The following is a 7,516-nucleotide window of genomic DNA, read 5'->3' as shown; positions in this document are numbered from 1 at the left end:
GGAGCAAAGTTAGGTATCATTCCAACCTTTCTCTCCATCAGAAGTCTCCTGTCTTGAACCACCCTAAAGTGCTTCTCATGTTTCCTAGATAGGAACCTGCTAGATTGGGGTTGCTCTGGTTCCTTTTCCTTTCTCTTGGTTGCCATGGTTTTCATTCTTTTTCCTGATGAGGATGTCATTCCTACATTCAGAACACAAACAAAACCATAGAACATGATGTTAATCATTAGTAAAGCACAGAACACAACTCCTTTCGAAGCTAAACCACCGCTGAGGGCCAGAATTCCCCCTCAGCGCCACCAGTACCACATTCCAACACGCAAAAATTCAGAAAAACCCAATCTGGCAGAGTGCCGCTCAGCGGTAAACTGCCGCTCAGCGGTAACTCTGCAGATTTTTGAAAAACTCATTTTAAAGCTATCCTAACTCCACCCAAATGCAATTTTCAGTTTTCCAGTTCATAATCATGCAGTTTAATCGGTTCAAACATCAAATATATCATCAAATCATGCATAGAAATCAAAACCCCTAAATATTCATGCTTTGACAATCACATTCAAATTCAAAAACCCTAGAATGAACAAAATGCATTTTACTTACTTGGGTGGAGATACTAGATGCAATGAGAATGCTTCCAAGCTAGAATGCTCTCTTCCAACCCCAAACTTTGATGGCACACTAGTGAAAAATTGAGTGGAAGAGAAATTTTCTTAAGAGGGAAGAGTGAAAAGATGTGGAAAACCTTGGAGAAGGTATGTGGGAGTGTTTGTTCAGAGAAAAATCTGAAAGTGTGAAAGAATACGCAGCTTAGGGTTTAAAAATACCCTAATGGGCTCGGGTCCCGCTAAGGGGAACTAAAACCCATTCTGCGAGAGTACCGCTCAGCGGTAAAGTACCGCTCAGCGGCACTTTCGTGATGTGTTCTTCTCCTTCTTTTCTTAACCTACGTGGCTCCCATATGTGCCCCTCACTGGTTCCCTGCAATTTAATGTTTAAAATGCTTATGCAACCCTAACTAAAACAAAGCAACAAAAATATTCAATCAACTGGGTTGCCTCCCAGGTAGCGCTTGTTTAACGTCACGAGCCTGACCCAAAATCCACCAACACCCTTCAGTAGGTGCAAAATTTTCTTACCAACACCCATCAGTAGGTGTTACAGCCATAGTATCCTTCAGTAGATACTTAACCACCTAGCATCCTTCAGTAGATGCTATCTCCAACAAAATAATTACAAAAATAATGTTCACAAATTAAAAATTACAAAACCAAATCAAAAGTTTTTAAATTCACTGGGTTGCCTCCCAGGTAGCGCTCTTTTAATGTCATTAGCTTGACCCAATAAAGTTCAAGTTCCATCTTCTTTATAGTTGATGTTGTCATTCCACCAACTCCTCAGCTGTTTCCTTTGAACTGTTTTGGTCCTTCTAGAATATGGAGACTCTATCTCTATCATCTCCTTCTCTTTAAAGCCCTCACTGCCCACAACTTGTTCTTGATTCTTACAGGTGTGCCAAGTTGGAGTCTTCTTTTCTTCCAGTCACTAGGAATTTCTTCTCCTCTTCCAATCTCTTCTTCCTTGGGTACCTGAAACAATAAACAATGGTTACTTGAAACCTCAAGATTTTCATCTTTACGGCTAGTCATGGGTGCATCTCGAAATGCAGCTTTATAACTAGCTTCTTCCTCCTTTGCTTGCGTCTCATCTTTGAAGACATCTACCACCATTCTCTCCTCTCTGTCCTGGAGCACCACTATACCTTCATTTACATCTATGATAGCCCTTGCCGTTTTCATAAACGGTCTTCCAAGTATGATAGGTATCTTCTCGGTCTCCATCTTCATCACCACAAAGTCTGCCAAGAACTGAAGTTTGCCAACACAAACTATAATGTCCTCTACAATCCCACATGGCTCCTTTGAAGATCCATCGGCCATTACTATTTTAACCTTTGCAGGTTTCACTTTAACATTGCCGATTTGCTCCAGTAAAGAATAAGGTATCAAGTTAACACTTGAACCTAAATCAAGGAGAGCTTTCTTTACCTTTTTCTTCCCTATAGTACAAGGGATAGAAAAACTGCCTGGATCTGATGCTTTAGGAGGGAATGACTCTTTCTTAACAGTTATACACTCTTTTGCCTCATCATCTCTACGTCTCTTCTTTGTAGAGATTTCTTCATCAGATTTTGTGTAAACTGCAATTTTCTGTAGAATCTGTTCCCAAGGTGCTTCATTATCCACCATTCTGAATAATTCTGTGAAGTCCATTTGTTTCTCTTGATTTATTGGAAAAGGAAAAGTATTTTTGCTCTTTATTTCTCTTCTTTCTTCTGTTTCTCCTTCTTCTAACTCAATTATCTCTTCATTCACACTCTTTACCACTTTGCACTCTTCTCTGGGGTTAACCTCAGTATTAGCCCCAAAATTTCTATTTGGCCTTTCTTCCAATTGCTTGGTAATCTGACCCATTTGAATCTCCAAATTCTTTATAGCACCTTCAGTGCTCTTTTGAGAAGATTCAGTTTTCTGTATGAATTGCTGAAGAGTTTCTTCCAACCTTGTTGATCTTTCATTAAGCATAGATAACTGTTGCCAAAAGGTTGGTTGCTGCTGCTGCTTATTATATTGATTAGTGATAACAGTTGAAAAACTGTTATTTTCATGCTTAAAAGTGATACTAAAAGCAACCTTTAGACTTAGAAACTAGCTTGAAATCATGCATTTTGTTTATATTTTCAGAAATAAGAGAGCTGGACAGGTTTATGCTTGATTTAAGTGTTTTTGTGCAGGTTTTGAGGTGAATTTGGTGAAAGAAGTGAAGAATAAGAGAGAGGACATTAGAAAAGACAAGAAAGAGTGCAAAAAGGAGAAGTCGAAGGCACCGCTCAGCGGCAAACTACCGCTGAGCGGCACTCAAGAGGTGGCGTTGGAACCGCTGAGGGGCAAATGGCCGCTGAGGGGAAGAAAGAAGACGCGTAATCACCGCTGAGCGGTAAATGACGCTGAGCGGCACTTTTTGGGCTTGGGCTTTTGTAATCTTTTGTAACTCTAGATTAGTATATAAGGGCTTGCACGTCCTTTAGTTAGAGATCTTTGGCAGAAACGAGGAAAACACTCTCTCTTTCACCCCTTTGAAGGAGGATCTTGGATGCTCAGGCTACCTCTTCACCTTTATTGGGTTTATTCTTTCATACTTTCATTGTTATTCATCTAGGTTCACCATGAATATGGTGAACTAAACCTTGTATGTTTGTTGGGGAATCAATGTAATCTCTTGAAGCTCTCATATATGGATTTGTTGAATACATCTTTGAATTAAGACATATGCTTTCTTTTCATCATTAGTTAGGGTTTTTCCTCTTTGCTCAATGCTTGCATTGTTTAACTCATTCTAATGCATGATTATTGGTTTTGTTGATACGGACACGTACGGGGAAATCTAGATCCGGGGAATTTCTCCCAATATTTTACTGACAACATTATATTGGTTGCCTTAAGCTCCTGCACTCATGAACTAATCATTAGGAATGCTAGGAATTGTATGAACTATTTGATTAGGGAGAAGCCATCTAGAATGGTACATTAGAGAGTGGCATTAACAATGATGATTTGAAAGAGGAATTCCTAAAATATATGAGAGTGGATGAGATGAAATTGACCCCCAACAACATATTCATTCATTTAATCCATTGAAAGTGTTTATCTTGTCTTTGCCATTGATCAATTCATGCATACATGTTTATTTTCGTTTTGCATATTAAATTTCAATTATTGTTTTCTTAAGTCTTAGCTAATCAAGAAATCATATAACTAAACTAGGCCGTGAGTCCTTTGGGAAGAACGATACTTGGTCTTACCAAGTTTTATTACTTGAACGATTCGGTCATACTTGCCGATTGTGAAACAAGTTTGTGACATCATATTTTGGTGCTTACAAATTTGTCCATCAAGTTTTTGGCGCCGTTGCCGGGGATTCATGGTTTAACTGGTTAATTTGTGTGATTATTGATTACCTTTGACTTTAATTTTGAATTTCTGTTTTTATTTTTTCTGTTTTTATTTTTATTTTTTTAGATTTGATTTTTATCTTTTAGTTAGATTTTATTTTTATCTTTTTAGATTAGATTTTATTTTAATTTCGAATTTTTATTTTATTTTTCTGTTTTCTGTTTTTCTGTTTTCTGTTTTTTTTATTTTTCGGTTTTTATTTGAGTTTATTTTTTTTAGGTTAGATTTTAGATTTTATTTATCTTTTAGGTTAGATTTTATTTTTATCTTTTTAGTTAGATTTTATTTATTCTTATTCTATCTTTTAGGTTAGGTTAGATTTTATTTTATTTTATCTTTTAGATTAGATTTTATTTTTTAGATTAGGTTTTATTATATTTTATTTGATTCTATCTTCTAAATCTTTTATCTTCTTATATCTTTTCAATCTTTATTTTCTTCTATATCTTTTTGTGCTAACAAATCTTTTCTAGGGTTTTGTTTTCTTGTGCATGCAGAAGGCAATTCGAACTAGAAGTAAGAAAACAACAGAACCACTACTTGAAGGGCTAGACGAGAGTAGAAGGAGGAGAAGAATCAGAACGTCCAGAGAACTTTTCCCTTCTCCTGAAACTCTCCTACAATCATCACCACAAGGTTCTGTTCACAGCACAGGGAGTATGGAGAACAATAATAATGCTAGAAGAACTCTTGCAGATTACACTAATCTTGCTGGACCTCAGCACTTCAATAGCATAGCTCGGCCTAGAGTCAATGCAGCCAACATGGAGGTCAAACCAGCATTAATTCAACTGGTAAAGAGTAATCAATTTAATGGGTTATCACATGAAAGCCCATATGAGCACCTTACAACATTTAATGAGATCTGCAACACGGTCAAGATCAATGGGGTGCCAGACGAAGCTATCAAACTTAGCTTGTTTCCTTTCTCATTGGGGGCAATGCTAAGCTTTGGTTGAACTCTTTTCCAGAAGAAAGTTTCACGGAGTGGGAAGCAGTGGTTACAAAGTTTTAAGCAAATACTTCCCACAATCTAAAGTGACTAAGGAAAGCAAGAGATATCTTCATTCAAGCAGGGCATGGAGAATCACTGGACATGCATGGGATAGGTATAAAAGCTTGTTACGTAAAACTCCCACGCATGGCTTTGAAGATCAAGAAGTAGTCCTAACTTTCCTTGGAGGGCTTGGTTCACAAACCAAGATGATGCTAGATGCCTCAGCTGGAGGCAATATCAAATGGAAGACTCCAGAGGAAGCAACTGAAATTATTGAAAATATGGCTACAAGTGATAATGAGCTTCACAATGAAAGAGGCGCCCTATGCAACAGAAAGGGGTTCTTCAATTACAAACCATGATGCTCTGCTAGCACAGAATAAGATTCTAACTCAACAGCTGGAAACTCTGACCAAAACTCTTGCTTCACTACCTAAAGAGTTAAAATCTGCTGCACAGGTACAAACCCAGTTGTGCGAACTATGTGGAGGTGATCACATAAATGGCCAGTGTGCTTTTCCAGTGGAGGCCTTGGAGGATGTTAACTTCATGGCTAATCAGTTTCCATACCGTCAAGGGAATTATAATCAGGGTTGGAAACCACATCCAAGCATTGGCCAAGGACAACTGGGCAGGCTAATCAGTTTAATAAGCAGCAGCAGCAACCAACTTGTGGCAACAATTATCTATGCTTAATGACAGATCAACAAAGTTGGAAGAAACTCTTCAGCAATTCATCCAGAAAACTGAATCTTCTCAAAAGAGCACTGAAGCTGCTATAAAGAATCTGGAGATTCAGATGGGTCAGATCACCAAGCAATTGGAAGAAAGACCCAACAGAAACTTTGGGGCTAATACTGAGGTTAACCCCAGAGAAGAGTGCAAAGTGGTCAAGAGTGTAAATGAAGAGATCATTGAGTTGGAAGAAGATGAAACAGAAGAGAGAAGAGAAGAAGAAAGAAAGGACACTTTTCCTTTTCTAACAAATCAGGAGAAACCAATGGATTTCACAGATTTATTCAAAATGGTTGATAATGAAGCTCCTTGGGAACAAATTCTACAGAAAATAGCAGTTTACACCAAATCAGATGAAGGAACCTCTACAAAAAGAAGACGTAGAGAGGATGAGGAAGAAAAGTGTATAACTGTTAAGAAAGAATCATTCCCACCAAAAGCAGCAGATCCAGGCAGTTTTTCTATCCTTGCATTATAGGGAAGAAAAAGGTAAAGAAAGCTCTCCTTGATTTAGGCTCAAGTGTTAACTTGATGCCTTATTCTCTATTGGAGCAAATTGGCCATGTTGAAATAAAACCTGTAAAGGTTAATCTTGTAATGGCTGATGGATCTTCAAAGGAGCCATGTGGGATTGCAGAAGACATTGTAGTTTGTGTTGGCAAACTTCAGTTCTTGGCAGACTTTGTGGTGATGAAGATGGAAACTGAGAAAATACCTTTCATACTTGGAAGGCCGTTTATGAAAACGGCTAGGGCTATCATTGATGTGAATGAAGGTATAGTGGTTCTCCAAGACAGAGAGGAGAGAGTGGTGGTGGATGTGTTCAAAGATGAGATACAAGCAAAGGAGGAAGAAGCCAGTTATAAAGCTGCATTTCGAGATGCACCCATAACTAGAGGTAAAAATAAAAATCTTAAGGTTTCTGATAACCATTGTTTGTATTTTCAGGCACCCAAGGTAGAAGAGATTGGAAAAGGAGAAGAAGTTCCTAGAGACTGGAAAAAATTAAGACTCCAACTTGGCACACCTGTAAGACTCAAGAACAAGTTGTGGGTTATTAAAGGCTTTAAAGAGAAGGAGATGATAGAGATAGAGTCTCCATATTCTAGAGAATCTAAGACAGTCCAAAGGAAGCAGTTGAAAGGTTGGTGGAAGGACTACGTCAACTATAAAGAAGATGGAACGTGAGCTTTAACAGGGTCAAGCTAGTGACGTTAAAGAAGCGCTTGCTGGGAGGCAACCCAGTGGATTTACAAACTTTTGATTTGGTTTTGTAATTTATAATTTGTGAACATTATTCTGGACATTATTTTGTTGATCTAGCATCTACTGAAGGATGCTAGGTGATTAAGTATCTACTGAAGGATACTAAGTTTGTAACACCTACTGATGGGTGTTGGTGAGAAGATTTTGCACCTACTGATGGGTGCTGGTAAGTTTGAAACACCTACTGATGGGTGTTGGTGGATTTTGGGTCAGGCTCGTGACGTTAAACAAGCGCTACCTGGGAGGCAACCCAGTTGATTGATTGTTTTTGTTTGTTTATTTTAGTTAGGATTTGCATAAGCATTTTTAACATTGAATTGCAGGGAACCTATGAGGGGTATGCTAGGAAGGCACGTAGGTCAAGAAAAGAAGGAGAGCACATCACGAAAGTGCCGCTGAGCGGCAATTACCGCTGAGCGGTACTATCGCAGAGGGCTTAAGTTCCCCTTAGCGGGACCCGAGCCCATTAGGGTATTTTTTACCCAAGCTGCGTTTTAGGGTTTATTTC

Source organism: Vigna umbellata, chromosome 7, assembly GCF_029865625.1.
Source record: "Vigna umbellata cultivar VRB3 chromosome 7, Vumbellata_1.0, whole genome shotgun sequence".
Lineage (NCBI taxonomy): Eukaryota > Viridiplantae > Streptophyta > Magnoliopsida > Fabales > Fabaceae > Vigna > Vigna umbellata.
Note: the sequence above shows the minus strand (reverse complement) of the source record.